This window comes from Macrobrachium rosenbergii, chromosome 23 (assembly GCF_040412425.1).
Source record: "Macrobrachium rosenbergii isolate ZJJX-2024 chromosome 23, ASM4041242v1, whole genome shotgun sequence".
Classification (NCBI taxonomy): domain Eukaryota; kingdom Metazoa; phylum Arthropoda; class Malacostraca; order Decapoda; family Palaemonidae; genus Macrobrachium; species Macrobrachium rosenbergii.
Window position 1 is genome coordinate 59616915 of NC_089763.1, and position 27500 is coordinate 59644414.

Below are 27500 nucleotides of genomic sequence, written 5' to 3' on the forward strand. Positions count from 1 at the left end.
ATACATACACACACACACACACACACACATATATATATATATATATATATATATATATATATATATATATATATATATATATATATATATATATATGTGTGTGTGTGTGTGTGTGTGTGTGTGTATGTGTGATGCGTGATCGAACCCCAGTCTCTCAAATGAAAGGCTACCAACTGATCCACAGAGGTGATAAAAGTTGAGACCAAAGTATTTCTAATACCTGGGGGTTTTCCAGGGCAGACTGCCGCCCAACATGCCAGCGAATTTCACCCAACTTCCCAACCCACCAGTGAGTCAATTGGTAGAACTGAATTCGAATTAGCCCTTCAGTTCAGCGTGAATACGGTAGAACTAATGAACACAAGAGCACGTGAGAGACTGAGGTTCTTTCCCGGGTGTGGAATCCTCCTTCACTGCAAGAAATGACGACTGACAGTCATAGCGTCATCTCTGACTTGGAATTAGATCTGATGTACTAGACCCAGTATGAGATGTGTCCTTTGGCAATGTATCGGGATGATTCGTCCGTGTGGCTACAGATTGTCTAATTCCTGTGTGAATGTCGGTAACTGACTGGACACTGAGGCAAATGGTGAAGTCTGAGCAATGTCTAAGGCAGATTGTAAAGCAGGATATCATCGACAAGGAAGCAATCGCTGCATTGATCAGTACATATATTTCCGACTGAATCTGCAAATTTCACGAAGAATGTAACATTAAGGACAAAGATGATATCGACACGGAGAAGAAGAGAACGAAATAAATACAGACAAAAGCAAAGCGACTCCGGCGTACGAAGGGAACATCAACCCCAGAAGGTTACCTGACGAAAGAACTAAAGATACATATACGGGGTGACGTCATTCAAGTACCAATCATGCGGCCACAGGACCCAGGGAGGGGAGGAGGGGGGGAGAGATGATGATGAGGATGGTTTTTTTTATATAGAAAGAAAGAAGCAAATAAATCATTATGCCTAACGTTACACGGATATATGATTTCTTTCCGATTCAAGAGGGTCAGTGTCCGACCGCCCGCCCCACACGCACGCACGCACACACACACAACTCCCGATTTCCCAGTACCTGCACACACTCGGACTTGTGCGCACAGGTGCATGTCCGTGTGCATCATCTTGAGGAGAATTTGACAACACATCCGGGAAGGCTAATCTTTCAAAGTAAACAAAATATAGATGAAGAGAAAAAGATTCTAAAGATACTTTTCCACTACGTATACGAATGGAGATACATGGACAAATTCAAGAGACACGTCTATTACTAAAAAATGCCGGATGACAAAGAAAAAGGATAAAAAGGAAAAGAACTGCCATGTTTGAGCGACAGGACCGGAGCGCTTGCCATGATTAAATAAATGGCTTGGATGTCCTTTCCAGTACTTCCCCTTTAATAACCCTCCCAGGCACCGAAATTCTTCACAAAACAATAAAATAAAGGAAATATCTCCCTGGGAGAGGTTCTCCATTTTTACATTTTTATTTCTTCCTTCGTCCAGAGTTATTGTGTGCGTGGGCACCATCTCGCAAAACATCTGTGCATCTGTACATACGATGGTATTCAACAAAATGAGTGGAAAAGTGCACATGACGTATAACCTAAGAACGGGCACAAGCTTTTGTTTATCAAATTGCAGGTTTATGGATGCCACATAAAACTACATGCATACACACACACACACATGCACACACACACAAGCTATAAGGGGTATCCTTTAATTTTTGTCATTCAGTAAGTAAAAGAATGAATCCCCGCTTAAAAGCAAATAAGAATAATCGGCGGGAGAATTCCCTCGCTACATTCTCTTGTTACTCGACTTAGCCTCTATTTCCGGTAAAGAAAAGTGGACATTCAAGTTACGAACTAGCATTTAATTTGGGAAAATATGAACGTTCGGGTTACGAGAAGAACGTATTCAGAGATGGGGGGTGTGGTGGTTAGGAGGAGGGGGAGAGATTAAAATATTTAGTATATCTTGAACTGGAAATGCCTAGGAGTACTGGATACCAGAAGAAATGGATGGCATAAACCTTCGCTGTTTAAAGACTTCAAGAATCCTTAGCACCTCTGTAATCACAAAAGATTCCCAGCCAGTCAGATGGCATAGGTCACAGATTGCTAATAATGGTCGTTAAAGATGGCGCTTCATGCTGAGATAAACAATTAAGAATATGCCTTTGTTACTTGGGAATCCCTGAGGTCAAAATTATTTCTAACGTGTGGTCTAAAATCTAAGTTGGATGAATCATTTATCTCAGCATGAAGCGCCATCTATAACAACCATTGTTAGCAGTCTGTGTAACCAATGCCATCTGATTGGCTGGGAATCTGTTGTGATAACAGAGGTGCTAAGGATTCTTGAAGTCTTTAAACAGCGAAGGTTTATGCCATCCGTTTCTACTGGCATAGGCAAGAGTGTTTTTGCCTGAAATTAACTATCTGGAGTGTTGACACATTTATCTCTTTTCCTACAGGATTACAGAAAGATTTCAAATCCTTAATTTTTTCATAATAATAGCGATAACTGTGCATATTACAAAAAAAATAAATAGCAACTGTTTAATCATATAGTTCGTTTCCTGGGATATAAAATGCATAAATCTTGAACGCACCATAAAAATCGTCAACCTAAAGCAAAATATTCCGTCCACGAAAGCTCCATCCACGGAAGGGGAAATACAACAGTTAACAATAAGCATGCTTCAGGACTGAAGTCACTGCACATCTGTACGATATACATATATATATATATATATATATATATATATATATATATATATATATATATATATATATATATATATATATATATATATATGTATAGGTGAAGCAAAATTTGGTGGACATTAGGTGGAATAGGTTTGTGTTAGGGTTATACTATAACGATGGTGTTTATTATAACCATGGCGTTTGTGTTATATTATACTAAAATTATAACAAAAGTTATTTAAATTTGATATTTTTTCTTTTCAGATAATAAATAATAGCAAATAATTTAAATACCGATGCAAGAAAATGGGTGTCAAAAGAGTACTGGAAGTTTCTAAATGATGAAGCCGTTAGATGAAAATGGGTTGAAATATTTGGAACTCAGGCCCCAAAGAGACAAACCATTTACATCGTGGAGAGAGAGAGAGAGAGAGAGAGAGAGAGAGAGAGAGAGAGAGAGAGAGAGAGAGAGAGAGAGAGAGAGAGAGAACTTAACTGTACATTGGTTTCTTGATTCCACTCCTCCATGGATGGGAACTAACCTCGTGGAGAGAGAGAGAGAGAGAGAGAGAGAGAGAGAGAGAGAGAGAGAGAGAACTTAACTGTAGATTGGTTTCTTGGTTCCACTCCTCCATGGGTGGGAACTAACCTTGTGGAGAGAGAGAGAGAGAGAGAGAGAGAGAGAGAGAGAGAGAGAGAGAATTTAACTGTAGATTGGTTTTTCGGTTCCACTCCTCCATGGATGGGAACTAACCTCGTGGGGAGAGAGAGAGAGAGAGAGAGAGAGAGAGAGAGAGAGAGAGAGAGAATTTAACTGTAAACTGGTTTCTTGGTTCTACTCCTCCATGGATGGGATCTAACCTCGTGGAGAGAGAGAGAGAGAGAGAGAGAGAGAGTTTTAACTGTAAACAGGTTTCTTGGTTCTACTCATCCATGGATGGGAACTAACCTTGTGGAGAGAGAGAGAGAGAGAGAGAGAGAGAGAGAGAGAGAGAGAGAACTGTAGAGAGAGTTTCTTGGTTTCTTGGTTCCAATCTCCATTGGTGGGAACTAACCTTGTGGAGAGAGAGAGAGAGAGAGAGAGGAGAGAGAGAGAGAGAGAGAGAGAGAGAGACCCAATTTCCTTACAGACCTTACAGTTTGTTTCCTACAGACCTTACAGTTGCCCCCAGGTCCCTCAGTGTGAGGCACCTCTGTTGTCTACCAGAGAATTGCTAATGCATCTTCCGGTATATTTTGCATCTTCCAATCTTGGATGGTCTGGGATGCATCTTAGATATCTGTCGAGCTTATTCTTAAACACATCTACGCTCACTCCTGATATGTTCCTCAGATGAGCTGGCAGCGCATTGAATAGACGCTGCATTATCGATGCTGGTGCATGGTGGATTAATGTCCTGTGTGCTTTCCTTAGTTTTCCTGGTATAGTTTTGGGTGCTATTAATCTACCTCTGCTTGCCCTTTCTGATATTTTTAGCTCCATGATGTTTTTGGTAATTCCCTCTATCTGTTTCCATGCCTGTATTATCATGTAGCGTTCTCTTCTCTTTTCGAGACTATATAAATTTAAGAATTGTAGTCTTTCCCAGTAGTCAAGGTCCTTAACTTCTTTTATTCTAGCTGTAAAGGACCTCTGTACACTCTCCATTTGTGCAATATCCTTTTGATAGTGTGGGTACCATATTATATTGCAATATTCAAGTGGATTATGTACATACGTTTTATAAAGCATAATCATGTGTTCAGCTTTTCTTGTTTTGAAGTGCTGGAACAACACTCCCATTTTTGCTTTGCGATTTGCCAATAGTATTGCTATTTGATCATTGAATAGCATATTCCTGTTCAACATCACACCAAGGTCTTTAACTGCTTCCTTATTTGTGATTGTCTCATTATTAGGTCCTCTATATGCATATAGCATTCCTTCTTTATCACCATAATTTATTGATTCAAATTTATCAGAGTTAAATACCATCCTATTTACCTCTGTCCATTCATATATTTTGTTTAGGTCTCTTTGTAGCGAGTAACTATCTTCATCACAAGTAATCTCTCTACTTATTCTTGTGTCATCGGCGAAACTTCTCACTACCGAGTCCTTAACACTACTGTATATGTCTGCAATCATAATAACAAACAGCAATGCAGCTAACACCGTACCTTGTGGCACACTGGATATTACCTTAGCTTCATCCGATTTCTCATCGTTTGCAATCACTATCTGTTTTCTGTTTTGCAAAAATTCTTTTATCCATCTTACTACTTTGTCCACATGTTATGTTTCCTAATTTTTTTTGCTAATATATTAAGGTCTACCTTGTCAAAAGCTTTCGCAAAGTCTAGGTAAACCACATCTGTATCTTTTTCGTTTATCATATTTTTATATGTTTTCATGGTGGACTAACAGTTGGGTTTGTGTACTTTTTCTGGGTACAAAACCATGCTGTCCTATATTAAACAAACTATTTTTCATTAAATGTCTCATTATATTTTTCTTCATTACCCTTTCATACACTCTCATAGTATGTGATGTTAGACTCACAGGGCTATAATTACTTGCCTCTAGTCTTGATCCACTTTTGAAAATAGGGGTAATATATGCTAATTTATGTTCATCATAAATCTTGCCTGTATCTACACTGTCTTAATAATATTGCGAGTGGCTTGGCGATAGAATGAACTACTTTCTTTAACAACATGGCAGGGACGCCATCTGAACTGGCTGCTGATCCATTTTTAATTTTGTTAATAGCGTGCACAATATCAGCTTCATTAATATCTATGTCCGATAAATATTCACTATTTTCATCTCTTATACCTGTATCATCATCTTCATTATCAATTCTAGTTTTAAATTCTCTCTTATAACTTTCTGCTATTACGTTGCATATTTCCTTGAGGGCCTATTTCTACTCTTCTTTTATTTATCATTTTTGCATATGAGTAAAATATTTTGGGGTTTTGCTTGATATTTTGTAGGGTCTTTTCTTCTAAGTCCCGTTTTTCATTTTATTTTGATTGTATAACCTTTTGTTCTGTATTATCTGTCTTACTTTTTATTTCCATCACTTTCCATGCATTCTTTTCTTTCACAAGAGCTTTTTTCCACTGTATGATTTTCTGGAACAAGATCTTTCTGTCTCTTGGTATGCGTGACTGATGTTCACTTTTCTTCTTCGGTATATTTTTTCCACTATTTTCTCTAATATTTTATATAATATATCCGTGTTTACCTGTATATTATCACTTATGAATATGTTTTCCCAGTCTTTGTTTAATTCTTCATTTATTTCTGACCATTTTATATTCTTACTATAGAAATTGTATTCTCCATATCCTTCCCATTTTTTTGTCTCTTACTTATCTGTTTCCATGTGCTTTGGAACGGCCTGTTATTCTATGACATCATGGTCTGAAATACTCGTATTATACACTATTATTTCTTTAACATAGTTCACCTTGTTCACAAATACTAGGTCTACAATATTACCCTTTCTTTTTGGCAGGTGATTCATTTGCTGAATGTTATGTTCTAGTAGCATATATGATAGCTTTTCAAATTGCCTTTTATCTTCTGCATTACTATTACTCTCGTTTTTATATGTATAAATACAACCACAGTCTCCTATTCGTTCTTTCCAATCTACGAAAGGAAAGTTAAAGTCTCTGGATAGGAGTATAGTCCAGTCTTTGTGATTTCTACATGTATCATCCAATTTGTCTATTATTATGTCAAACTCTTTAGTATTAGGGGGTCGGCATATTACTATATTTCTCACAGATTTTTCCTTGATTAACGTCTCTCCCATATATCGCGGTTCCCCCTTGATTCCTATTTTTTCTATTTGATCTATAAGTTTGGAAACCCTTTATCTGATCATCATTACCAGCCTCTTGGGAATACCAGGTTTCACTTATATTCATTATATCTGTTTTTTCAGTTTGGGTTGTTCTTCTAAGAACTCTATCTTTCTTTTTTAGTTACTCGAAACTAAACCCTGCGCATTCATCACTATGATGGTTTGCGTGTTATCCCCATTATCTAATATGGGTAATAATAAGGATTTTCCCATGTTACTTTCCTGTTATGATATGTTGTTCTTTTCTTCATTTCCAGAAATTCGTACATTAAAAAATCCAATTTTTCCATTATATTTGATCTTCCATCTTCATATTTAATCACTTTGTGCATATATCTCCATATCTGCACCATCCCCTAGCATCATAGATACATTGCTTGTTCCATGCACTATATCTAGGCGCTGATGCCTCATATCGCGGTGCTGAGAGAGAGAGAGAGAGAGAGAGAGAGAGAGAGAGAGAGAATTTAATTGTAGATTGGTTTCTTGGTTTCACTCCTCCATGGATGGGAACTAATCTCGTGGAGAGAGAGAGAGAGAGAGAGAGAGAGAGAGAGAGAGAGAGAGAGAGAGAGAGAGAAGATAATTGTAGATTGGTTTCTTGGTTCAATTCCTCCGTGGATGGGAACTAACCTCGTGGAGAGAGAGAGAGAGAGAGAGAGAGAGAGAGAGAGAGAGAGAGAGAGAGAGAGAGAGAGAGAGAGAACTTAACTGTAAATTGGTTTCTTGGTTCCATTCTTCCATGGATGGGAATTAACCTCGTGGAGAGAGAGAGAGAGAGAGAGAGAGAGAGAGAGAGAGAGAGAGAGAGAGAGAGAGAGAGAGAATTTAACAGTACATTGGTTTCTTGGTTCCACTCCTCCATGGATGGGAACTAACTTCGTGGAGAGAGAGAGAGAGAGAGAGAGAGAGAGAGAGAGAGAGAGAGAGAGAGAGAGAGAATTTAACTGCAGATTGGTTTCTTGGTTCCACTCCTCCATGGTTGGGCACTAACCTCGTGGAGAGAGAGAGAGAGAGAGAGAGAGAGAGAGAGAGAGAGAGAGAGAGAGAGAGAGAGAGACCTTACCTTACCTTACACCTTACAGACCTTACAGTTTGTTCGGGCTGCCCCAGGTCCCTCAGTGTGAGGCACCTTTGATGTCTACCAGAGAATTGCTAACGCATCTTCCGGTATATTTTGCATCTTCCAGTCTTGGATGGTCTGGGATGCATCTTAGATATTTGTCGAGCTTATTCTTAAACACATCTACGCTCACTCCTGTTATGTTCCTCAGATGAGCTGGTAGCGCACTGAATAGACACTGCATTATCGATGCTGGTGTGTGGTGGATTAATGTCCTGTGTGCTTTCCTTAGTTTTCCTGGTATAGTTTTTGGCACTATTAATCTACCTCTGCTTGCTCTTTTGATATTTTTAGCTCCATGATGTTTTGGTAATTCCTTCTATCTGTTTCCATGCTTGGATTACCATGTAGCGTTCTCTTCTCCTTTCAAGACTATATAAATTTAAGAATTGTAGTCTTTCCCAGTATTCAAGGTCCTTAACTTCTTCTATTCTAGCTGTAAATGACCTTTGTACACTCTCTATTTGTGCAATATCCTTTTGGTAGTGTGGGTACCATATTATATTGCAATATTCAAGTGGACTACGTGACGTACGTTTTATAAAGCATAATCATGTGTTCAGCTTCTCTTGTTTTGAAGTGCCGGAACAACATTCCCATTTTTGCTTTGCATTTTGCCAATAGTATTGCTATTTGATCATTGCATAACATATTCCTGTTCAACATCACACCAAGGTCTTTAACTGCTTCCTAGTTTGTGATTGTCTCATTATTAGGTCCTTTATATGCATATAGCTAGCATTCCTACTTCATCACCATAGTTCATTGATTCAAATTTATCAGAGTTAAATACCATCCTATTTATCTCTGCCCATTTATATATTTTGTTTAGGTCTCTTTGTAGCGAGTTCCTATCTTCATCACAAGCAATTTCTCTACTTATTCTTGTGTCATCTGTGAAACTTCTTACTACTGAGTCCTTAACATTACTGTCAATGCCTGCAATCATAATCACAAACAGCAATGCAGCTAACACCGTACCTTGTGGTACACCAGATATTACCATAGCTTCATCCAATTTCTCATCGTTTGCAATCACTATCTGTTTTCTGTTTTGCAAAAATTCTTTTATCCATCTTCCTACTTTGTCAACAATGTTATGTTTTCTAATTTTTTTTCGCTAATATATTATGATCTACCTTGTCAAAAGCTTTTGCAAAGTCTAGGTAAACCACATCTGTATCTTTTTCATTTATCATATTATTATATATGCTTTCATGTTGGACTAACAGTTGGGTTTGTGTACTTTTTCAAGGAACAAAACCATGTTGTCCTGTATTGAACAATCTTTTTTTCATCAAATGTTTCATTATATTTTTTTTCATTACCCTTTCATAAACTTTCATAATATGAGATGTCAGACTCACAGGCCTATAATTACTTGCCTCTAGTCTTGAACCACTTTTGAAAGTAGGAGAGAGAGAGAGAGAGAGAGAGAGAGAGAGAGAGAGAGAGAGAGAGAGAGAGAGAGAGAATTTAACTGTAGATTGGTTTCTTGGTTCCACTCCTCCATGGCTGGGCACTAACCTCGTGGAGAGAGAGAGAGAGAGAGAGAGAGAGAGAGAGAGAGAGAGAGAGAGAGAGAGAGAGAGAGAGAGAGAGAGAGAGAGAGAATTGAGAATTTAACAGTACATTGGTTTCTTGGTTCCACTCCTCCATGAATGGGAACTAATCTCGTTGGAGAGAGAGAGAGAGAGAGAGAGAGAGAGAGAGAGAGAGAGAGAGAGAGAGAGAGAGAGAGAGAGAATTTAACTGTAGATTGGTTTCTTGTTCCACTCCCCCATGGGTGGGCACTAACCTCGTGGAGAGAGAGAGAGAGAGAGAGAGAGAGAGAGAGAGAGAGAGAGAGAGAGAGAGAGAGAGAGAGAAAGAACTTTAACTGTAGATTGGTTTCTTTGTTCCAATCTTCCATGGATGGGACTAACCTCTTGGGAGAGAGAGAGAGAGAGAGAGAGAGAGAGAGAGAGAGAGAGAGAGAGAGAGAGAGAGAGAACTTAACTGTAGACTGGTTTTTGGATCCACTCCTCCATGGTTGGGCACTAACCTCGTGGAGGGAGAGAGAGAGAGAGAGAGAGAGAGAGAGAGAGAGAGAGAGAGAATTTAACAGTACATTGGTTTCTTGGTTCCACTCCTCCATGGATGGGAACTAATCTCGTTGGAGAGAGAGAGAGAGAGAGAGAGAGAGAGAGAGAGAGAGAGAGAGAGAGAGAGAGAGAGAGAGAGAACTGTATATTGGTTTCTTGTTCCACTCCTCCATGGATGGGCACTAACCTCGTGGAGAGAGAGAGAGAGAGAGAGAGAGAGAGAGAGAGAGAGAGAGAGAGAGAGAGAGAGAGAGAATTTAACTGTAGATTGGTTTCTTTGTTCCAGTCTTCCATGGATGGGAACTAACCTCGTGGAGAGAGAGAGAGAGAGAGAGAGAGAGAGAGAGAGAGAGAGAGAATTTAACTATAGATTGGTTTCTTGGTCCCACTCCTCCATGGATGGGCACTAACCTCGTGGAGAGAGAGAGAGAGAGAGAGAGAGAGAGAGAGAGAGAGAGAGAGAGAGAGAGAGAGAGAGAGAATTCAATTGTAGATAGGTTTCTTGGTTCCAATCCTCCATGGATGGGCACTAACGTCGTGAAAGGGAAGAGAGAGAGAGAGAGGGAGGGAATATCCTGAAAAGAATCCAGCTCTAACCCCACTGTCCTAATACGGCTAGAATTGAAAGTCACCCTTCATTCAAAAGATTGCAAAACACTGGTCAGCACTGAAGGAGGAGGGAAGTGAATTGTACCCTAACATACATTACTTAAGGGTGAGGACGAGGGGCGCCACTTCCCTCGTACCTTGGAATATAAATGTGCTTCTCAATCTCTTTGTATTCAGTAGAGAGGAACAGGCTCTCAGTTTGTGAGAGAGAGAGAGAGAGAGAGAGAGAGAGAGAGAGAGAGAGAGAGAGAGAGAGAGAGAGAGAATTATTGCACCTGAAAAATGGGAACGGTGGCAACATGAAAAAGTAAGGGGTCAAACAATGAGGGGTTGAGAGACTTCAAGATTTACAAGACGATGAATAGCGCCAAAAGTTTTCATGGAAACGAGCAGCAATACTTATCTATTCTGTACGAAGTGGAGAGGAATGACAATAACTGAAAAGGAAACGTAGTAGAGGAAGATAACGAGGCAATTACTTCCTGAGGAAAAGATGGGACAATGAAAAGAGGCGAGGAAAAAATCACGCATGGAAGAGAAGATGAAAATCAGATCCAAAATAGCACTCGCAAGCGCGGTAGCTCACCGGCTGTGTGTGTGTATAAACTCCACTTTTTCTTTTGTGTTTCACTGACATGACATTCTTCGCCTTGTATATATCCGTATCACTCAGTTGCTTCATCTGAATTATGAGACTTTCACTTGAAGAAAACAGCTTATAAAGGTGATTGCATTTTTTATCAGTTTTTAAATAATTTGATATCCAGTTACTCCGACACATGGATAAAATCTTTATATGCAGTGTTTCCGCCGTTCTATTTATATATCAGTTAACATCTATAAATGTTAATGTGTATGAAATCACCTAACTCATAAGGACGCAGACTCAAACATATGCATGTGGTAACTCTCACACCTCGTATCAACGAGGTGGTTTGATTCTATACACACACACACACACACACACACACACACACACACACACACACACACACACATATATATATATATATATATATATATATATATATATATATATATATATATATATATACATACATATATATGTATGTATGTATATATGTACATATATTTCTACGAATGTTCGAGGGCTACTTGCTTGATTCTTCTGGGCGGCAATGGATGAATGCAGGAGTTCCTTTCATTATCAGGAAATCTACTGTATTTATGACACATCTGACTCAATATTAGGGTAACTTCGTAGACAAGGCAAGGGAAAATATGTGGCTTAGGGCCTTCTTCATGTGAGGGAAAATTACATAAACTCAAGGGTTCTCTTAACTAATTATATTTACATAACAAACACAGATCAGAAGAATGACGAATTACTGGGCAGGTAATAATAAGGGCCTGCTAAATGAATGAATCCTACACAGAATAAATATTCTACACTGATGATGCCTTCATAACAGAAAACATCGCAGGGGGGGTAGAAGGGGGACTGTACATGGGTAGAGCTGAGTGATTCCACAGTCGAGGCCTATCTGCGGTATATGCAAGACGGTTACTTGCAAGAGTAATAAGATGCTCAAAAGAAACTGAGGGAAAGCACAGAAGGTGCCAAGTAACTCAGTTCAACACTAAATGCGTAATTACATTAACACTGAATGCTCCAACACAAATTACTGAAGGTGATTGCACAATGGAAAAATGAATGAAAATCAGACAGAGAAATAACAGGAATCGTGACTAAGAAACCTTATTCCAGCACATTACCTTCGTCAAGATGACGGTGTCCTTGTTCCATAGGGAGCTGGCGCTGGAGGAGGGAATTAAAGGAGCTGCCGTTACAAAGGTATACTGGTTCAAAGCTCGGGGTCAAACACGTGGAAAGTTTGAGGGTCAGGCAAGGTTAAGGACATTTGTCCTCGGTGGTGTTCTGCACTCTTCTCTCTCTCAATTGCCGTTGCATTGTCTATAAATAGCCTTGGGGATTACTCTGTGGTGTCTGACTAGATGGCGCAAAGGCCCATCTTCATCACATTTTCTATATAGGCTGCATGGCATCAGTTAACCTTGTGGGGAGTTAACATTGTGGGCGGCACTGACTTTCTCTCTTTTGGCTCCTCCCTTGCCGCTGCTGGGCGCCGAGAAGGCACGATGGTCACCTGGAAACAAGGCCTTAGGCAGTCATTTGAACAGAGAGAAGGGTTAGGCTTAACCATTTTGGGGAATGAAGGAGAGAGTTTACGAAGGGGTGAGTGAAAACCCACAGTTCTAGTAATTAAAACAATTGAAATGAATTTTATTTCTTTCTCTGCTCTGTTATGGATGTAAAAACGGGTGAGGTGGCTTGGACAGAGGTTCCATCCATTGAATATATATATATATATATATATATATATATATATATATATATATATATATATATATATATATATATATATATATATATATATTTGCATATTTTCATTCCTCCCTCTTAGCCAGCCGAATAGTAATTCGAATTTCTGAACGAAAGTGATTCTCAGTGAACTTGTAGGCTCAATTTATTGGCGGGAAGGCAAGTTAGCGCCCTGTTTGACCTTAGAGATAGCCTCCCCCTCTCGTCACCTGAGCGGGGGTGAGAACAATACCATTCCTTTGTCCACCATAGCGTGATTTTGGGTGACTAGGAAAGTAGTTAGGTATAACAGGCAGAAGCCTTTCAAAAGGGGGGCCACTGTTTTGACCGTTAGGGACTTAGTTATAAGGCTTCATTCTGTGTGAACCTATTACTGGCTGTGGGATTTGCTTTCAGATGTGACCTGCCTTCGTACAAACTCACAAACATCCCGAGACGTTGGAGACCAACGCTGGGAGACGCCGCAGCCGTTAGACGAAGAGAAAACTTGGCCCAGAACGCACGTCTGAGAGCAGCTCCCTCCTTTTTTTCTCTATGCAGGTGCGAGCATAATTACCAGCTACCTGATTTCATTTTGCAAAGAGCTCATGCAGAACAGGAAGGTATGTTTGGGATGCTTCCCTGCCAGTCTTTTTTCTTCTTAGAATTCTCTCCATTTTCAATTTTCCAAACTTTCCATTCTCCCAAACAAGCCCCCCCTCTTTTGTTAAGAATCTACCTAGAAAGCAACCCAAAATTCGTCCCCATGACTTGAGCTAAACTAATTTTAATTCAGTTCAGTGATCAGCAATACGTTACTCCCTCCATAGTGTTACCACAGGCTAATTAAATTTAATTAATCAACTCCTCCATGGTGCATTTTATTAGCTTAGTGAGAGAGAAACTCCTTTGTGTAGCATGCTAATCCTGGACTTTCTTCGATATCCAAACCGGAGGAGAGGAAGGATTTGTCCTCGTTCCGTGTAAATTCAGTCTGCCTTTGTCGACCAAAGCACTGAAATGCGTGCTGTATAGTTTTTTATTCGACTGTTGTGGGTCGCACTGGATGGAGAGAGAGAGAGAGAGAGAGAGAGAGAGAGAGAGAGAGAGAGAGAGAGAGAGAGAGCACAGCTAGGTTAAGAGAGAATGAGAGACCATAGAATTAGAAGAGTGGGAAAAAAACAGCGGACATACGTTCAGAACAACGCTTAACTGCATACCATAAAACGGGAAGACTTCCATAAGGTCACGCTCATCCATTCATAAGATAATCACAAAACAACATCGCCCAATGGTAGCAAAAATTACACTCACTAAAACTTTTCGTTTCTAGGCCAAATATGGATCGTGCACGACGAGAGTAAGGTGAATTAAAAAAAGGAAAAGTTCTAATCCTTCTGCATGACTAATAACCTCAAGAGCAAATTTAATAAATTGTTGCAAAAAGTGTCGATTCTAGGCGGGCCTCATGGGAAGTTCCGCAGAGAACCGGGGCTTTCCTGATACCCTCAATAAAGCGCTCGGCCTTTCTATATTTTTGTCATACAACCCAAGTAACACCTTTATTAGATATTCATTGGAAACTCCTCGGTTTTGCTCTAAAGAGGCTCTTACCTACGCTGATCCTTACAGAAGATTTCAACTTTCATAATTTATTACTCCTGGGTGACAGGAGTAATAAATCACAGTGTTTGAAGCACAGCATTAGATACAGTGGACGAACTGGTAAATATGAGTATTGGTAGACCCCTTCCCAACAAGAGACAAATCTGTTCACCATTTTAAAGGAACTAAAATTCACACTGAATAAAAAAGATACTAGTAAGTGAATAACATTATACATCCATAGAATGATACAACTATAAACTCTTTCCCGAAATTCTAGCAACTCTGGAACTCCATGAAACATGGCGCTTGTCTGGAAAGACAGGTCTTTATCAAACAATGTTTAACGTTTGTTGGTTCCATTACTTTAAAATTATATTACTTTAAAATTATTCAAAATTAAAAATCAGTGAAGGTCCTAATACATTATCAATTGATATGCAAGACTAGCACTTATTATAACAATTCTCTGGTCTGTTGCGAAGGAAGTGAGGAATATGCATGAAGTATTGCAATATCTGAACATCTGCTTGTAACAGGACCAATGATTATTCTTGAATTAGGAAGGTGCCAAAATACCTCTAGGTAGGGAAAGAATGCGACAACGCACGTCTTTTTCCCTGGGCAAATTGCCAAAGTGAGCATCCGAAGAAAGAAAACCCTCAAAAACGGAAATCTATTTTTTCACACCGCATATCGAAGTGTGGAAGGAACAAACTAGTTCGGAGTAGTAATGGGTGGTATAGGTTAACAATAAAGAAGTTCAATTCACAGCATTACCACAATGAGGAGAACTGGAACTGCCTTTCCCAACATGAATTTATTGATCAATACACTGAATCCTGTAACCTCATCGATCAGATGTCAATAGTTTTCAGGAGCAGAAATGTGTCTATTTTAAATTCTGAAGACAACCATGGACGTTTCAGACAGTTTATGTCACTTTTTCCGGCTGAATGACTGCCTGGTTAAACAGTTCACCCAGATTACTGCAGAGCACAATTGCTCTTCACTCTGAGACTTGGAGCTGTGGCAGACAGGAACAACTCGTATGTTATTCTGATTTCTATAAAACCATTTAAAAACTGATTCTCTCATTCTGAGCAAAAGCCGTGATTTTTAGTACGACTTTCTTTCACGAATTCAAATACTATAAATTCACTTGCAATCAAATGATTTTTTTAGAGGTAGGTACCTAAGCTCGGCATTTATGGCAAACCAGTACATATACTTCAAATACCTGTACACACACACACACACATATATATATATATATAATATATACAGTATATATATATACATTATGTATGTATAATATATATATATATATATGCATATATATACATATTTTGATAAATATGCATACATATATATACTGTATATATATATATATATATATATATATATATATATATATATATATATATATATATATAAATATATATATATATATATATATATATATATATATATATATATATATATATATATATATATATATATATATATATATATATATATATATATATATATATATATATATATATATATATATATATATATATATATATATATATATATATATATATATATGCAAAGGCCACAGTGGCCTCTTAATTTCTCGATTTCTGCACACCTTTTGGATATGCTTGCCAAAATAAAACCTTGAATACAAAATGAATATCAAATGAAGACAATTCACAGCTACCATAGAGAGAGAGAAAGAGAGAGAGAAAGAGAGAGAGAGAGATTGGTCACTTTTACCAGATATAGCCTAGGTGTTTGTGATTGTTAACTTGATATATATATATATATATATATATATATATATATATATATATATATATATATATATATATATATATATATATATATATATATATATATATATATGTGTGTGTGTGTGTGTGTGTGTGTGTGTGTGTGTGGGTGTGTGTGTGTCTGTGTCTGTCTGTGTGAAATGCCTGCCTTTGTTGACGTAATCATAGTTTAAGAAAATTTAAGATAAAAGTCAATATTTAAGAAAACAAGTTTTCCAGTCACTTTGGCGCGATCTATTGTTCGCGCGCGTAGCCAGGTACTGTACGTCACCAACGGAGTTTGTTCTCGCTTTTACTTTTTCCATGTCCGTGGTAAGAGAGAGAGAGAGAGAGAGAGAGAGAGAGAGAGAGAGAGAGAGAGAGAGAAGAATGAGGGACGAAAAGTTCCGGTGCCAATGTGACCTGGGAAGGAGAGGGGCAAGGGGTATGGAGTGTGTTTCAAGGGAGTCTGCCGTCGTCATTGAGGATTCATCTTCGAAACTGGTGTCGGGTATTGGACAGGAAGCAGTAGGACTTCAACATATTAGCGAGGAACTCCAAGCTCCCCTAGTGACGTCCTGGAGCGGACTCGTTTTAAACATCTCTGAGTCTGCAGACTTTATAAGCCTGTTCACTGTTTTGCTCTACGTAAGGGCATAATTGTATTATTAATCTCTTGGACCGCCGGATGCCGTAGAGTGAAGTTGCACATCGGTCCAGAAGTTTAAAGTGTTCATCACTACAGCAACGGTAATCGAGGAGCGATAAGCTACTGCTCTCGGGAAAAGGTACTAATTACATTCATTTTAATGTCAGACTGGTAAACTTCTTCGTGCACCAAGGATATATAATTATCTGTGAGCAAGGGTTATGTTGCAAGTGCAATGTGTTTTCCCACGGAAACAATTACTGGTGAGATGTGCCGGTGGAACTGTTTGGACCTCCATTGTTGGTCTCATAATGTGGCTGGTTTTGTCACCCCAGACTGGAATGTTTTTTTTATAATTTTCATATATCTTATTTGATCCCGAGTATTAGGTTTTAAACCCCTCCCGCTTTTGAGAATCTAGACTCGTTAATGTCAAGTTCTTGGCGCCTACTTTTCGTTACTGGCTATGTGTGTGTGTAAATGATTCTGTATTTAACAAAACATGTCATCATAAACAATCCATATTTATTACCTTAATATGGCTGAATGAGGCGGAGTTGCAGTGGTATGCCATCTGTAAAAAATGAAAAAAACACTAATTAAAAGAAAGTTACTGTCAAAATTTCCTAGTCATTGTTTTCATTAATAAAAAACTAACCTAATCAAAGAGGTAAATTAAATACTTTTGTTAAACTGGAGAACATGCGGAAATTTGGAAATAGCAGGAGAGTGCATGTGCGCTCAACATTGAAAGTTTGAGCACAAAGACAGGGACAAGCCACTGTGGAGCAAGCGTTTTCCAAACACTTGGCGGTTGAGTATTATGAACTTGAATTTGGCGCACTAGTATCCAAAGAAAAATTTTCCTCTCCATTTAATTTATCGCCAGACAATATCCCATAATCTAGGTAACATTTGAATTTGCATAAAATAGAAACGCCAAGAAATCATCATGCGTGAAAGAACCTTTGGTTGTAATAGACGGGACAGATACTCGAGTGAGTAACTTTGCGTTTTAATAGTTTATAAGTTAATGCAATCTCCCACACACACACACACACACACACACACACACACACACACACACACGTACACATTATCAGTTTAAAACGGACCGGAAGTCTGTGAAATACACGAACAGGCAAGAGAAACACATTTTGTTGTGAAGGGAGAACAAAGAATAAAAGTACAGTCGCTCAAATTAATTTTAATAATAATTACTGTCTGTGGCACCACAGAATGCTTCATGGCTCCAACACCTGGTTGTGTTGGCGCGCCACACAGTAGCTCTGACAAGCGAGAACGCAAGACATAATGGTATCTTGGAGAGAGAGAGAGAGAGAGAGAGAGAGAGAGAGAGAGAGAGAGAGAGAGAGAGACTCGAATTTTCTTAACGAAAATATACAGCTGGACCTAAATTTGATATGATCATATGAACAGCCCGCAAAATGGGTGTGCTATTAAATATGTCGTCTTGAATGACTTCTAAGAACGTTATTAGTGAACGGTTACAGCAAGGAATCTTAGGCCCCGTCCACGACCAGACTTTGTCAGCAGACAAAAGTGAGAAATTTGTCCGTTGCCAGGCTTGCCCTCTTCTGTTCGCCGTACACATCGCCCAAGTATGAAGAGCGTTGTGAACAAAGACACACTCTGGGGTGAGTACGTGCACGACTGCCAGGCACATGAATGTGACAGAGATTGATGATAAGAGCCCATGCATTAAGTATTATAGGAAACAGGTATTGTATTATATGAAAAGCGTGCATATTTATATTGCTGAAGTAATCATATATAATACATGAATGAAAATGCTGCAGGCGATACAGAGATGGTGAACAAGAGGATTATTATAGTATATTCTTCATTGGAATAAAATGTAACTTGGTATCATTGGGAATATATTCTTGTTTTCTGTTTTAAGTGTCAGCTATCATATGAAATACACGAGTTTAATCCGTATGTATGGTCATTTGTTATCTAATTTATTATACATTTTCTTCATTTTTTACCCCCATTCTACTTAATGTTAATTCTTCTGTCAGCTTGTTACTTCTCTTATTCGTTTTCCTCACTGGAATGCTAGGGGGTAAGTTTTCTGAAAATAGCCGCAGGACTTCCTAGAGCTTTATTTTCACGAAGCTTTTACACCATTCCCCTTGACCCAATGCCCTTCTTTTCTTCACACATTTGCCTGTCAATAAGGCACGAAGTGCCAGTCGCTTTCTGTTCTTCTGTCTATGGGCTATGCTGCAGTTGTACTATGCTCACCTACACCCAGACCTTGACTGGCCAGATATGGCCGTGTAAACAACATACTTTTGTTTGTTTACAGATTTTGTCTGCCAACGGACTAAGTCTACCGGACAAAGTCTGGTTGTGTGGACGGGACTTTACAAATACACTAAAACCTTATTTCGTTGAAGTCAACCCATCTCACAAGTTGTATCTCACAAGAAGAAACAGAAAAAAGTATTCTAATTGGAATGTCACATTAAAAAATTCGTAAATAACAAAAGCAACACTCAGAGCGTGAATATGCAGTGAATCTCACAGCGCACTGGCAGCTGTCATTTTTCCTCTACTTGTGTTTGGTAACCCAAATTACTTATTGAAAATGGAATATTACAGTAATAAATCAATATATAAAATCAAATGTTTAAAACCTTCAGTACACAACATGGGAATTACAAATTAGATGTCGAATCTATAATTCCTTATATATTTGCCTTTATCTGTCATATTTTGGTGGAAGTCTGAGGAATTGTAAGTGTTTCAGTGCCAAGATGTCCTATACATATTTAATATATGAGCAGAATGCTCATGGTTTGGATACCACAAATGTAAATATAATCACTCATCCATTCACTATCTCTGCAATGAAATAACTAATGATCTGGAGAAACTGGCGGTATCGCCATTATATCCTGAAAGTCCTGAATGAGCATGTTGACATGTAGAAAATCCATGTTTTTTACGGACAGTTATGATAACACTAACTTGCTTCATTGCTTGCCCTGTAACGCTATCATGTAAGACAGTTGGAAGAATGCTGCATGTTCAATGTCAAGGTTTCTCACCTTCGGTCAATTAGCCAAAGTGGCGGAATTTGGTCTTTCTTAGGGTAATAGGCAAACAGAGGGCTGCCAAGAGAAGGAAAAAATCTAAGCAAAATCTTACCCATTGTGCTATGATTTAGATAAGGACAGGCTAAATCTTTCCTCTTCTGATCTTTTTATTCAAGTTAGTTACTTCTCTACATAATATACCACATTAAGATTTACTGTAACTATTTAAAGTATGAGCTAAAATGCTGTTGCTATTGTGGAAGCATAAGAAATGAGGGGTAATGAGTGAAGGGAAGAGGGGAAATCAGGGTAATGGGAACCCCTGCTCTATGTGAAATATGCTAATGGCCCTCTATTTTCATTAGGTACTAGGATATGTAGGTGTGGTTGGGAACAAATGAGCTGACAGTTTGGCAAAGAGAACCATTCTGAATGGGGCAGAGAGCATAAAATCACAGCCGAGGAAGGGTTTTTTCTCCAGCATTGAAAAATGGACTGTGAGAATCCACAGAAGTAAGAGTTTTTCTTATCTGTAAACTTACTTTAGTTAAGTTATAGCCCCCTAAAGGGAAGGCTGATTACTTTATCTAAGCCTCTCTTGCATGGATTCGGACACTATTTGTAAAAGTTACCAAAAGCGATGATCTAAGATCTAGCACCTCATAGGATCAAGTAAGAATTGCACTTTGTACTGGGGTTGATGAAATGAACAATGATACTGCAAGTAGTTCAACTGACAGAATATATATCTAAGAACTCATTTAGCTTGCTATTAAACATGTGCACTAGTTGAAGCCTTGGTCGTTAATGATGAAACCGGCTCGATTATTTAAAGGTAGGGTGAAGTACCGATTATCTTACACCAGTTCTAGGATTGTGGTTAAACTAGCAACAGGTTCTGATATGTGCTGGAAATTTTGGGACAAAGCCATCCTTGATTTTGTAGATGTACAATATATTACAGTACTTGGCCTAAGTTGAATGCTATTTAGTTTCAGCGCTTTCAGTCTAGCATGATGTGAAAAGTCACTCATCTTCTTCTTTCTTTCTGTAACTTAAGTAACACTCCCTGAAGACGTTTCATTGGCTTGAGCTAGTGGGATGGAGAGTCAATAAACAGGTCAATATGGAATAAGACAAAAAGCTGTTAACTTGGTCAGCAAATATTCAGTGTAAAAGGCGAAAAATGACTAAGGCAAGTACAGCAACACAGAGGTAAAAAAGAGAAAAATAAAGATGAACTCACCAATAAGATATAAATGCATGCACATTCAAAAAATAGTCGAGATGTGCAAGAAGCGTTAATGTCATAGCGCATAGCATTTCACAGTAACATCAAAGTCTCTCTTACACTAGAGAGAAGACTGTTCCACAGCATTGAATAAAATGGAATGAAAAATCCTGATGCTGTACAGTATGAAATGGAATCTTATGAGAATTTGGATGACGATGTTCTGGAAGCGAGAAGCACCTCCTGGTTCTGAGTCACAGGATCTGGGACGATCTTCAATAAAGGCAAACATGAACACGTTCACTTTGATAAGCAATTACGACATTTTCGTCACGATCTAAAACCAGACGGAAATTTCATTACGGTAAAGCCTCTATATGTTAACAGCTTTTTGGCCTATGACGCTATGATCATGTTAAACAACAACTACACAATAATCTTGAACGATCTTTAGTCAATCGACTGATTCCAAACTTTTTATGATCATGTTAAACAGACCACTGAGCTGATTAACAGCTCTCCTAGGGCTGGCCCGAAGGATTAACTTATTTTACGTGGCTAAGAACCAATTGGTTAACGATCTTTAATCAACCACATTATAGCGAGAAATGATTCCAAACTTCTTCATCAGCCGGCGGCGGGAATTATCGAATGACGGTCTGAAGCTCAACCAACTCGGCCAACAAAGGGCTACATACTTGGGTAGAAGAGTGGAAAGTGAAGTGAGGAGGGAGGTCTCGTGTCGGCACTTTCTATGCCTTAGAGATTCCTGAAATCTTCAGGCAAACCTAGTTCTTCAGAGAGAGAGAGAGAGAGAGAGAGAGAGAGAGAGAGAGAGAAAAACACTCCTTAAAGCCTTTTTTTGGGGGGGAGGGGGGTTGGGGTAATTTGATCTCAATCCCCGTCCAAGGCACAAAGTAGTTTGATACCAATCTGTACTTTACTAAAATAAAGTTAATGTGGGGATCTGAGGTGATATCGTACAGGTTTCTTTCATGGCCTCTTGAAGCAGGCATGGGAGGCAACCACTTCTTAGCCGTGGCAAGCCTTGCCACCAATGAGTCCGGTCACATAAGTGCCTCTTTTCAGCTTTCACAAACTGGCACAAATTACTGAAAAAAAAAAAAATTATCTGCTAACCATAAATGTTTTGTATTGTAGTGTACAAATGTTTTTTTATGGTAAATTTTTTTTTACATACTGCGTAAACGTTTACTTGTGTTAAACGTTTTTTTTTCTTTTATATACTGTGCCTATGTTCAGTTGAACGAACTTCTGTCAATATGATTTTACCTTCTATGACCTCATAACTTTCTGCTACGTTAGAAACCTCAATAAAATTTATGAATGAATGAAATTTGGACAACTAAACGTTTTTATTTTTTTAAATTTCCTTGTTAAATATGTTACGGCAGAAAACATTTGCATGTTTTGCATGTTTACCGAACATTATACTAATATCTTAAAAAAAAAAAACGGTCCAAATTCTTTATTTATATGTACCTTTTACCATGTGTTATATAACCTAAGGTTTATCAAAATATATTCGTGGTAAATTTGAAATTTTATCTAAATAAACTACTGACTGACATGGCAATATATTCTGATAACTGTGTTAATGTAAATATTATAGATGATTATTAATTTGAATCCATTACGAGATAATTGCTATATAACCTTCTCAAGTGTTAACGGAAACATTTCAAAGAACTAAAACAATGAATAAATAACCGTATTCTTTCAGGTATTGTAGCACTAGTGAATAAACCGAGTCACCTATCCCATTTTAGAGTATTCCTAACGTATATTTAACGTATTCCGCATACGTGCCCAATATGCATAAAATCTGTAGGTGGAAAAAATTAGGAATAAGTAGCCTTGTGACAGCTGGACTGACTAGGAAAGAAAGTAAAACCTTACGATGGGTATATAAGGCCTGCTGCACTACTCTGCAGCAGCAGCGTGGGCGCTGGCAGGGAAAATGGAGCAGGTTTTGTAAAAGGGTGACGTGACCACAAATATTTAGAATCCCTGCTAGAGTCGTATGGGAAGATCAAATTACGATTGAGGAATTGGTGATGAGATGTGGTATTGTCATGAAACAGAAAACAATGACGTAGTTTAATATGGTTGTTTGGAAATGTGATGGGAACGGACGAGGAAGAGTCAGTCCGAAGAGCAGCGGACAAGGAGGCAGCAGGACAAAGGCCTGTAGGAAAGCCTATAGGGAATCATAGATAAAGAAGATATAGAACTGATGATGTTCAAGCACAAAGAACATAGGACGGACAAAGAGTAAAGCTGACGTAATAACGCTGACGATGAAGATAGGGAGGGCCCAGACAAGTCACGCGAGGTGCCACGGCAAAAAACAGGAACGAAAAAATGTGATGAACATAACCTGTTCCACATTCTAAGACATATGAATTCCGTTCTTCTGGCCAAAATAAAAATATATATATAAATATATTTTCAAGAAATCCATGCATCTCCTTTGTTGTATGTCCTCCTCCCATTTGGAGTAATAAAAAGAAAGAAGGAAAAAGAAAAGGGAGGCAGGGAACGGGCAATAAACAGCACGCTTTGGCACTGAAAGAGTCACTTTATTTTCCTTAAAGCCTTTTGCTAAAACACCACCGAGAAATTCAATCGAACTTGTAACATGAAAAACATTTAGATCCTGGAAGGCGGAGGGAGACGCGAAAGGCTCGGGAGCTCATAGCGTCGAAACTCTTCTGCGAGGAGCCACTACTTTACTTCTCACTTGGGCAGGAAGCCTAGCTCTCTCTTCTCCCCTTTTCATTCAATTAGGGCTCCAAAATTAGTACGTCAAGACGAATTAATCACCAAGCTGGATTAATCGTCAAGCTGGATTAATCGTGAAGTTGGATTAATCTGCGAAGTGAATTGACATGCAGGAATGAATTGCCAATTTATAAAGGTATATGCCTGGCGCAAGTTGAGTGACATAAATATGCTCAAAAGGCGACAACCAGACTTCGATCTTATCCGCTAACAGATTAAGGCACATTCTAGTTATTTCTTCCTCTCAACCAAACGACTAAAAACGCCAAAAGGACTAAAAAGATGATTTTGTTGCACGTTACTGTAAACGGTTACTAATCTGTTAGTTCTATCGAAAGCAGATGAAAAGCACTTTTTACATTTATTTAAAATTAATTTCCAGAATTCCAAGTACTGAATATGAAAATAATATTACATCTTGTCAGCTTTTATACATATATATATATATATATATATATATATATATATATATATATATATATATATATATATATTATATATTGGTGTATGTGTGTGTACACACACACATATATATATATATATATATATATATATATATATATATATATATATATATATATATATATATATATATATATATATAGATATATATAGATATATATATATATATATATATATATATATAAATATATATATATATATATATATATATATATATATATATATAATATATATATATATATATATATATATATATATATATATATATATATATATATATATATATATATATATATATATATATATATATATATATATATATATATATATATATATATATATATATATATATATGTATATATATATATATATATATATATATATATATATATATATATATATATATATATATATATATATATATATATATATATATAGTTACAATATGTAATAATTTTTTTATATTCAGTACTTGGAATTCTAGAGATTAATTTTACTTGTTTTTAAATAAAGACAGAAAAATGTAAAAAGTGCTTTCCATCGGCTTTCGATAGAACTAACAGATTAATAACCATTTACAGTAATGTGTAACAAAATCTTTCAGTCCTTTTGGCGTTTTCAGTCGTTTGGTGGTAGAGGAGGAAGAAATAACTAAATTGCACTGTAATCTGTTTGCGGATAAATCTGTCCTGTGAATTGTTCGTGACCTTTTAGCTAAGTTTTTATTATTTACTAGTTTTGTTTATATAACTGATACTTCGCCCATGAGTTGTTTCCCTTTTAATTTTCATGTACAATTGTTTTTATGGATGCTGGAATGTTTACTTTGGCCATGGCGGGGCCCTAAGAAGACAGTGTGTGTTCTTGACTATGGGTTACTGTAAAGGACAGCTCTCGCTCTCTCTCTCTATACACTGGCGGGGCAGATCTGCAAGCAGCAACTTCTGGAATATTTGCAGTCTGTCACAGGTCTGGCTGTGTTCATCAGTTCATCACCTGGTTGACTGTGGTCCCAGGCCCTCTCTCTCTCTCTCTCTCTCTCTCTCTCTCTCTCTCTCTCTCTCTCTCTCTCTCTCTCTCTTGTCCAGCTCTCTCTCTCTCTCTCTGACTCTTGTCCAGCTTGGTGGTGGACTTTTATGCTACTGCCCCAATGCAATGTTGTTCCTAGGGATCCTTCTGTGAGTGCTGCACATAATTTGTCTGGGTTAAATCTGTTGTACTTTGGAATGACATCTCCTGGTGCCTGTCTTGGTGGCATGCCCACGCCTGACTATCTCCCTATGTTTTCTAAATGCCTTCAATGCAAATTAGTTGTTCTTAGGTTTAGCTTCTGTCTTTCTCTTCATATCTGTTGGTGCTGACACATGATTTGCAATTTTCTTTTGTAAGGGTTAAATCTTGGATTTTGTTTCATTGATCAAACACAAAAGGATTTGAGGACTGACTCACTAGAGAACCTGGGAAAGAACAATGTCAGCCTATCTTACCAGTAATTGTCACCAAAAAGTAATACTTTCCCAGGGAAGAGGCATGTAGTGATCCCTTAAACTCACTAATCATGTATATACATACATACAACATTCAAACAGGAAATATACTAAAGTATATAAACAACACACACACACACACATGTTTATCACATAATCCTATATAAATGAAACACTGTTTTTAAAGAAAATTTATATATATATATATATATATATATATATATATATATATATATATATATATATATATATATATATATATATATATAAATATATATATATATAGTATAATAAAATATTACAAACGGCCTTTAATAATTAATTTGCTCTACCAATCAGAAACAATATTTCAAAATTGGTTGAGTAATGGGATTGTAGCTTGACTTAAAATACTGGTTGTGTTCAAAGTTAAAGGACGTTTGTAGCTTAAACAATAAAATTTCGCTTGTATATAGTGATCCTAATAAACTCACTATCATGGTGATGTGATAAAAAGTCATAACATATATATATATATATATATATCATATTTTGGGAACAGATACAATTAATAAAAAATGAAGTGATGTCATATGATAAAGAAAAATATATAAAAATTTATGTTTAAATAAAATTTATAATTAGAATTCATATTTACTAATATAAAACAACAAAAATTTTATTAATTCTTGATTAAAAATTACAAAACTTAATTTATCATAACTCAAAACAAAGTAAACTTAAACTATATATAGATTTGAAAACAAAATCTGGTATAAAATTATATATAATAAATTATATATATATATAACAAATAAATCATATAAATTCATGTATAAATAACACTATATATATATATATATATATATATATATATATATATATATATATATATATATATATATATAAATATATATATATATATATATGACCTAAACAAATAATTCAGTTTACATAAAACTTTAAAGACTTTTGAAGAAGTAAAATAATTTGGTGTGATGAGCTGAAGTAAAATTTGGTGTCTGATAAAGATCAGAGTTGCCACGGGCCAAGATCTCAAGATGAAGTAATATCTATAAAGAGGTTATGTCCTATTTCAATAATGAGTTCAAACCACAGAATGATATAGGAACCAAGGGCCTGATCAGCAGGATGTTCATCTAGGAGCGGTTATCAAAATTCAGGTGGCACTTGATGATACCCAACTTCTCAAGGCCAGGAAAAGCACCTTGAGTTGGTCCTCATCAAATCAGGGCAAGAATCCCATTAGCTTTGGTGATGAGAGGGTATTTCTGGATGGAAGTGGAGAAAGGTCTCAGCTAGACAGGAGACAGCAGTTATAATTTCAGTGGCTCAACCTACAACTGAGCTTGCTGTGGTGCCAGCCTCTCACTCAACTTAATTCCGGCTATGGTAAACCATTGTTTTATCTTGGTTTCATGTTGGATAACCTGTAGATGGGTTTGACCTCTCCATGTCTTCATACCATGTCACAAACGTATCATTGAGCAATTTCCCAGGTTTGACTTCTTCCTGTGTCTCTTCATCTTCAGTGTCTTTTTCTATAGACGTTGAAGGTGCGCCATACCCTAAAATAAGTTTTATCTTTAAGAATTCAGTAGTTTGCTGTGGTGGGAGTAGTATCTTTGAGTGATGACAAAATTGCGTT

The 27500-nt window shown here is 37.3% G+C and overlaps 1 long non-coding RNA gene across 4 annotated transcripts in view; it reads right to left on the reverse strand.

Annotated features, from left to right (window-relative positions):
- The window catches only part of LOC136851642 (uncharacterized), a 318637-nt gene that overhangs the window by 226570 nt on the left and 64567 nt on the right, over window positions 1-27500 (reverse strand). For all 4 annotated transcript variants that reach the window (XR_010856938.1, XR_010856939.1, XR_010856936.1 and 1 more), the window contains exon 2: window positions 17332-17373. This is a non-coding gene — a long non-coding RNA (uncharacterized lncRNA). The remainder of the gene's footprint in view (window positions 1-17331; window positions 17374-27500) is intronic.